Source organism: Artemia sp. Qi Xiang Cuo, chromosome 11 (assembly GCF_049724085.1).
Source record: "Artemia sp. Qi Xiang Cuo chromosome 11, ASM4972408v1, whole genome shotgun sequence".
Classification (NCBI taxonomy): Eukaryota; Metazoa; Arthropoda; class Branchiopoda; order Anostraca; family Artemiidae; genus Artemia; species Artemia sp. Qi Xiang Cuo.
The window spans coordinates 42,048,528-42,054,527 of NC_142804.1; positions in this window are offsets into that span (position 1 = coordinate 42,048,528).

The window sequence follows — 6,000 nt, forward strand, 5'->3', positions numbered from 1 at the left end:
GAATTCAAAATGCATTTGAGTTGATTATGGTAACTGAAAAATGACAAACAAAACTTAATTTGTATATGAATGGAAAACAATGACTTTAAAGTTCAAGGACGCGAGCGATGAAGTCAAAAGCCGAAGTGTGTGCACAAAGAAAATTATTGATATTTGAACTTGCTCTTTCTGTGAATTGAAGTCAAAATACCCTCCTCTATTTTATTACAACCTCGGATAGATTAAAAGTTGAAGTTATTGATTCAATCAATTGATATCAATGTTGTCCTGCATTCATTTGGTGGTACACGGTTCAGCTGGTTGAATTATACCATGGATTATGAAAATATTCTATTGAGACAATATCAAGAAAGATATAATTACATATTTTTTAATGTTTTTTAATAGGGCTTCTGTCTATGGGACTTGTATTAAAAAAATTAGGAAAATTATAGACAGATTATCGAGAACAAAAGTCTCGGGGGTTCCATATAGAAGTAGTACAAGAAGAAATTGAGTTACAATGATTCTTAGTAAATTTGTGTTTCTTTTCTGTTATCCCTTTTAAAACGAAAATTATACAAAGATTTTAAATAGGGGAGATTGTAAGGTGACCTTATTTTTGTGTAAATTTGGTAACTCGATTTGAGTAAAATCTGGAATCCCCATTGTTCCAACAGATCAGAAGTAAACCGACTATTTTAAATTAGTTTAATTGTGAAAATTCCTTTTCTATTTGTACACAATCATAAATCTTGAAAAGACATTTCTTTGCTTAAGAATTGAACGAATATTGAACCCATAATAAGTATTTGAAGATCTAATCTAGACCAGTTTTGTATAAAACAGAGAGGAATGTCCTAAGTGTTACGGCATTTCAAGTTTTAGAATCAAGGCCTCGAAATACTGGAAAAAATCTTCTCTTTAATAAAAAGGTTGATGATTGGCTAAAAGGACGGGGGAAAGCTCACTAAGCAAATCAAGTACCAAATTGAATAAAATGTACGGATCAAAGACAAATCGGGTTAGTTTTGCCTCACAAGCTAGAAACTGAGTAAGTGAATTTATTTTTAACTAGTAAAAAAAGCTACCACTAGCCTCTATAAATTTCATTTGAATATATCACTTAAATAAAGTATTAAAACTTTTGAAACACTTCTGTTGCTTGGTCCAAATCAAATATCTTATTTGAATTAAATTAACACTTAGTCCTATGAGCCACTTGGACTCAAACTTTAGTTAGGGCGAAAACTCTCCTTTGAGGGTCGCCAATTGATCTATAGGGGGTTGAGTCTTACGAATAGCTTGAGGTAACCCTGAGGTCCTTTGTGATTAATTAATTAAGGGACATTTGATCCAATTAAAACTGATTAGAGGCGGAAATTACCCGCGTAAAAAATTTAGGACTCTTATTAGATTTTACTCCATTTTTGGTGATTGGTTTCGTAGTTCTTGTTGTACATTAAATCAGTCAAGGCTCGAGCCATTTAAATAAAAGACAGCATTTTAAAGGTTGAAATAACCTAAAATTAATTTCTTCCCGGAAACTTAAACTTGTTGAGGAAGCTTCGGATAACCTAAGGTTTAGGAAGGGGGGAGGGAGACCCTGAACAAGTAGTCAACATTAGGAGAGTCTTTGTCTATCCCTTTTCAGCCTAGTGTCCCTTTGAAGCCTTGTGCTTATTAAATATCTTACACCCAAAAGTTTGGAACTACCTAGACAATAACAATGCTTACCTCCTTGTGGATTCTCAGACGGTATACGGAAGAGAACCTTATTACCCTTTTAGTCGTTCTTTCTTTTAGTTGGTAGCGTACCAGCTGTAGATGCAAAGGTGGTCTCGATGTTTATATAGAGAGGCTAGGGAAAAAGGGGAATGATATTTTCAAACTAAGGATTCCAGGTCCTGTCTGTCTAGGAGAATTCAATCAAGGGTTTTCCCTGTTGAAGATAAAGTTTATCAAAGGTCCAAGGAACACTAGTTCTTTTTATAAGAACTAATTATACGTAAAAACTAGTAGTAGTCGTAATAGTAGCAATAGTGGTAAGATATCTGTAGTGCCTTTTGGTTAGTTCTACGTGCCCCCTACTAGGCCCTGAAAGTTTCAGCTCAAAACTCTAATCCTTTCTAAAAATTTCCATAATTCTGAAGATATTGTTTGTTTACCCTCTTCAACATCTCTATACATATAGTTTATTTTTATGTAATTGAATCTCCCCCTAAGCTCTCTTTGAAAGTTATACTTTAATACCATTAGCCTCACTAGCTACAGTAATTGTACCGTAGTTATAGTAGTAGTTTTAGAATTAGTAGCAGCATGCACATAACACCTTTTGTTTTTTTTTTCAACATGCCCCTCTAAGCACACTGAGAAATTCAACTTATTTCCGCATAAAGAACCTTGGGCATTGCTTATACATGCTTTTGACAATCTGTATGCACACAACATGTTTTGATCCAGTTTATCATCGCTTCTCAATATTCTTTGATATTTTCACCTTCATACTTAGCTTTAGTTGTAGCTGTATTCACCATAGTAGTAGGAGGAGCAGTAGTACTACTGCTAGAATAAATTATAATTTTAAAAATATGGATGTCCTTGACTTTTCAAACAGTGGCCATAAGCAATTTTTTTTTTGTATTCCAAGTTAGCTATTCCGAAATATTTTTTAATGTTTTTTTTAATGTTTGCTTAAGTTGTCCTGATAAGCAATTTGCTATGATAGATGGACGATGATATATAGTGTAAGAATCACTATTACTGTCTTGTTTTTGGAAGAAACTATAATATTAATTTCAAATAAAATAAACTTGAATCACACTAGAAGATGATTGATAATACAGTATTTGTTTGAAATCTTTAAGAAGCCAGTAGGCTAATCTGCGAATAATTGATTTGCGAAGTGAGAAAATGAGGCATGATTGGGTGATTTTCTTTTTATCCTTAGGTTTTTGTGAATGTCTGACTATATTCGATGATTTTGAAACTTTACAGAATTAAAAATGTATTTGAGCTGATTATGGTAACTTGGAAATTACAAAAAAAAATTAATTTGTATCTGAATGCAAAACAATGACTTTAAAGTTCAAGGACTCGAACGATGAAGTCAAAAGCCGAAGTGTGTGCACAAAGCAAATTATTGTTCTTTCAACTGCCTCTTTCTGCGAGTTGAAGTCAAAATACCCTCCTCTATTTTTTACAACCTCGGATAAATTAAAAGTTGAAGTTATTGATTTATTCAATAGAATCAATGTTGTCCTGCATTCATTTGGTGATACAAGGTTCAGCTGGTTGAATTATACCATGGATTATGAAAATATTCTATTGAGACAATATCAAGAAAGAAATAATTACATATTTTTTAGTGTTAACGTCACATTTGTAAGATTACTTTTTTTCAAATACTAATAAGTTCAAACTGAGTTTAGTAATCTTTAGTCCCTGTAAGGAGGCCTTGTTTTCGCGTAAATTTGGTAACTTAATTTCAGTAAAAGCTGGAATCCCCTTTGCTCCAACATATCAGAAATAAACCGACTATTTCGAATTAGCTTATTTGTGCAAATACCTTCTCTTTGTATACACAATCATTTTTGCACTCTTTATTTCTATAATAGGGCTTCTTTCTATGGGACTTATATTCAAAAATTTAGGAAAATTATAGACAGATTATCGAGAACAAAAGTCTCGGGGGTTCCATATAGAAGTAGTACAAGAAGAAATCGAGTTACAATGATTCTAAGTAAATTTGTGTTTCTTTTCTCTTATCCCTTTTACAACAAAAATTATACTAAGATTTTAAGTGGGGTAGATTGTAAGGCAACCTTATTTTCCTGTAAATTTGGTAACTCGATTTGAGTAAAATCTGGAATCCCCATTGTTCCAACCGATCAGAAGTAAACCGTCTATTTCAAATTAGATTAATTTTGAAAATCTCTTTTCTATTTGTACACAATCATAAATCTTGAAAAGACATTTCTTTCTGTAAGCATCGAACGACACTTGAAACCATAATAAGTATTTGAAGACCCAATCTAGACCAGTTTTGCATAAAACACAGAGAAATGTCTTAAATGTTACGACATTTCAAGCTTTAGAATCAAGGCCTCGAAATCCTGAAAAAAAACTTCTTTTTAACAAAAAGGTTGGTGATTGGCTAAAAGGACGAGGAAAGGTCGCTAAGCGAATGAAGCACCAAATTGAATAAAATGTACGGATCACAGACAAATCGGGGTAGTTTTGCCTCAAAAGCTAGGAACTGAGTAAGTGATTTTTCTTTTAACTAGTAAAAAAAGCTACAACAAGCCTGTATAATTTTTTTTTGAATTTAACACTTAAATAAAGTAGTAAAACTTCTGAAACACTTCTGTCGCTTGGTCCAAATCAAATATTATATTTGAATTAAATTAATACTTAGCTCTTTGATCCACTTGGACTCAAACTTTAGTTAGGGCGAAAACTCCCGTTTGAGGGTTGCCAATTGATTTATAGGGGGTTGAGTCTTACGAATAGCTTAAGGTAACCCTGAGGTCCTTCGTGAATAATTAATTAGGGACATGTGATCTAATTAAAATTGATTAGAGGCGGAAATTACCCGTTTAAAAAAGTTAGGACTCCTATTAGATATTATTCTATTTTTGGTGATTGGTTTCGCAGTTCCTGTTGTAAAAAGAGTTCCAACTTAGTATCCTTAGCCTCAGAAAAAGTGGTAGTCGTAAAAAGTAGTAACTGTGGTAATAGTAGCAATAGTGGTAAGATGTATATAGGGCCTTTTGGCGAGTTCAATGTCCCCCCTACTAGGCCCTGAAAGTTTCAGCTCAAAACTCTAATCCTTTTCTAAAAATTTCCATAATTCTGAAGATATTATTTGTTTGCCCTCTTCAACATCTCTATGCATATAGTTTGTTTTTATTTAATTGAATCTCCCCCTAAGCTCTCTTAGAAAGTTTTACCTTAATACCATTATAATCACTAGCTGCAGTAATTGTAGTAGTATTAGTAGTAGTATTATGCTAATAGTACCTGTTGCTTAGTTCAAAGTCTGCCTCAACATACTCTGAAATTTTCAACTTATTTATCAAACCCGTTCCTGAGACATTGCTGGTACAATTTTGACAATCTGAAAGCTAATTGTTTGTTTCGATTTAATTCAACAACCCCTTAAACATTTTCCAAAGGCTTCATATTAATAATTTTAGCTTCAGTAGTAGCAGTAGTTGTAGTAGTTTTAGAATTAGTAGCAGCATGCAAATACCACCTTTTGTTTTTTTCAACATCCCCCTCTAAACACACCAAGAAATTCAACTTATTTCCATATAAAGAACCTGGGGCATTGCTTATACATGCTTTTGACAATCTGCATGCACACAACATGTTTTGATCCAGTTAATCATCGCTTCTCAATATTATTCGATATTTTCAGCTTCATACTTAGTTTTATTTGTAGCTGTATTCACTTTAGTAGTAGGAGGAGCAGTACTACAACTACTAGAACAAATTCTAATTTTAAAAATATTGATGTCCTTGACTTTTCAAACAGTGTCCATAAGCAATTTTTTTGTATTCCAAGTTAGCTATTCCGAAATATTTTTTTTCATTTTATGTATGTTTGCTTAAGCTGTCATGATAAGCAATTTGCTATGATAGATGGACGATGATAAATAGTGAAAGAATCACTATTATTATCTATTTTTTGGAAGAAGCTATAATATAAATTTCAAATAAATAAACTTAAATCACACTAGAAGATGATTGATAAGACAGTATTTGTTTGAAATCTTTAAGAAACCAGTAGGCTAGTCTGGGAATAATTGATTTGCGATGTGAGAAAATGAGGCATGATTGTGTCATTTTCTTTTCATCCTTAGGTTTTAGTGAATGTCTGACTATATTCGATGATTTTGAAACTTTACAGAATTCAAAATGCATTTGAGTTGATTATGGTAACTAGTAAATTACAAACAAAACTTAGTTTGTATATGAATGGAAAACAATGACTTTAAAGTTCAAGGACACAAACGA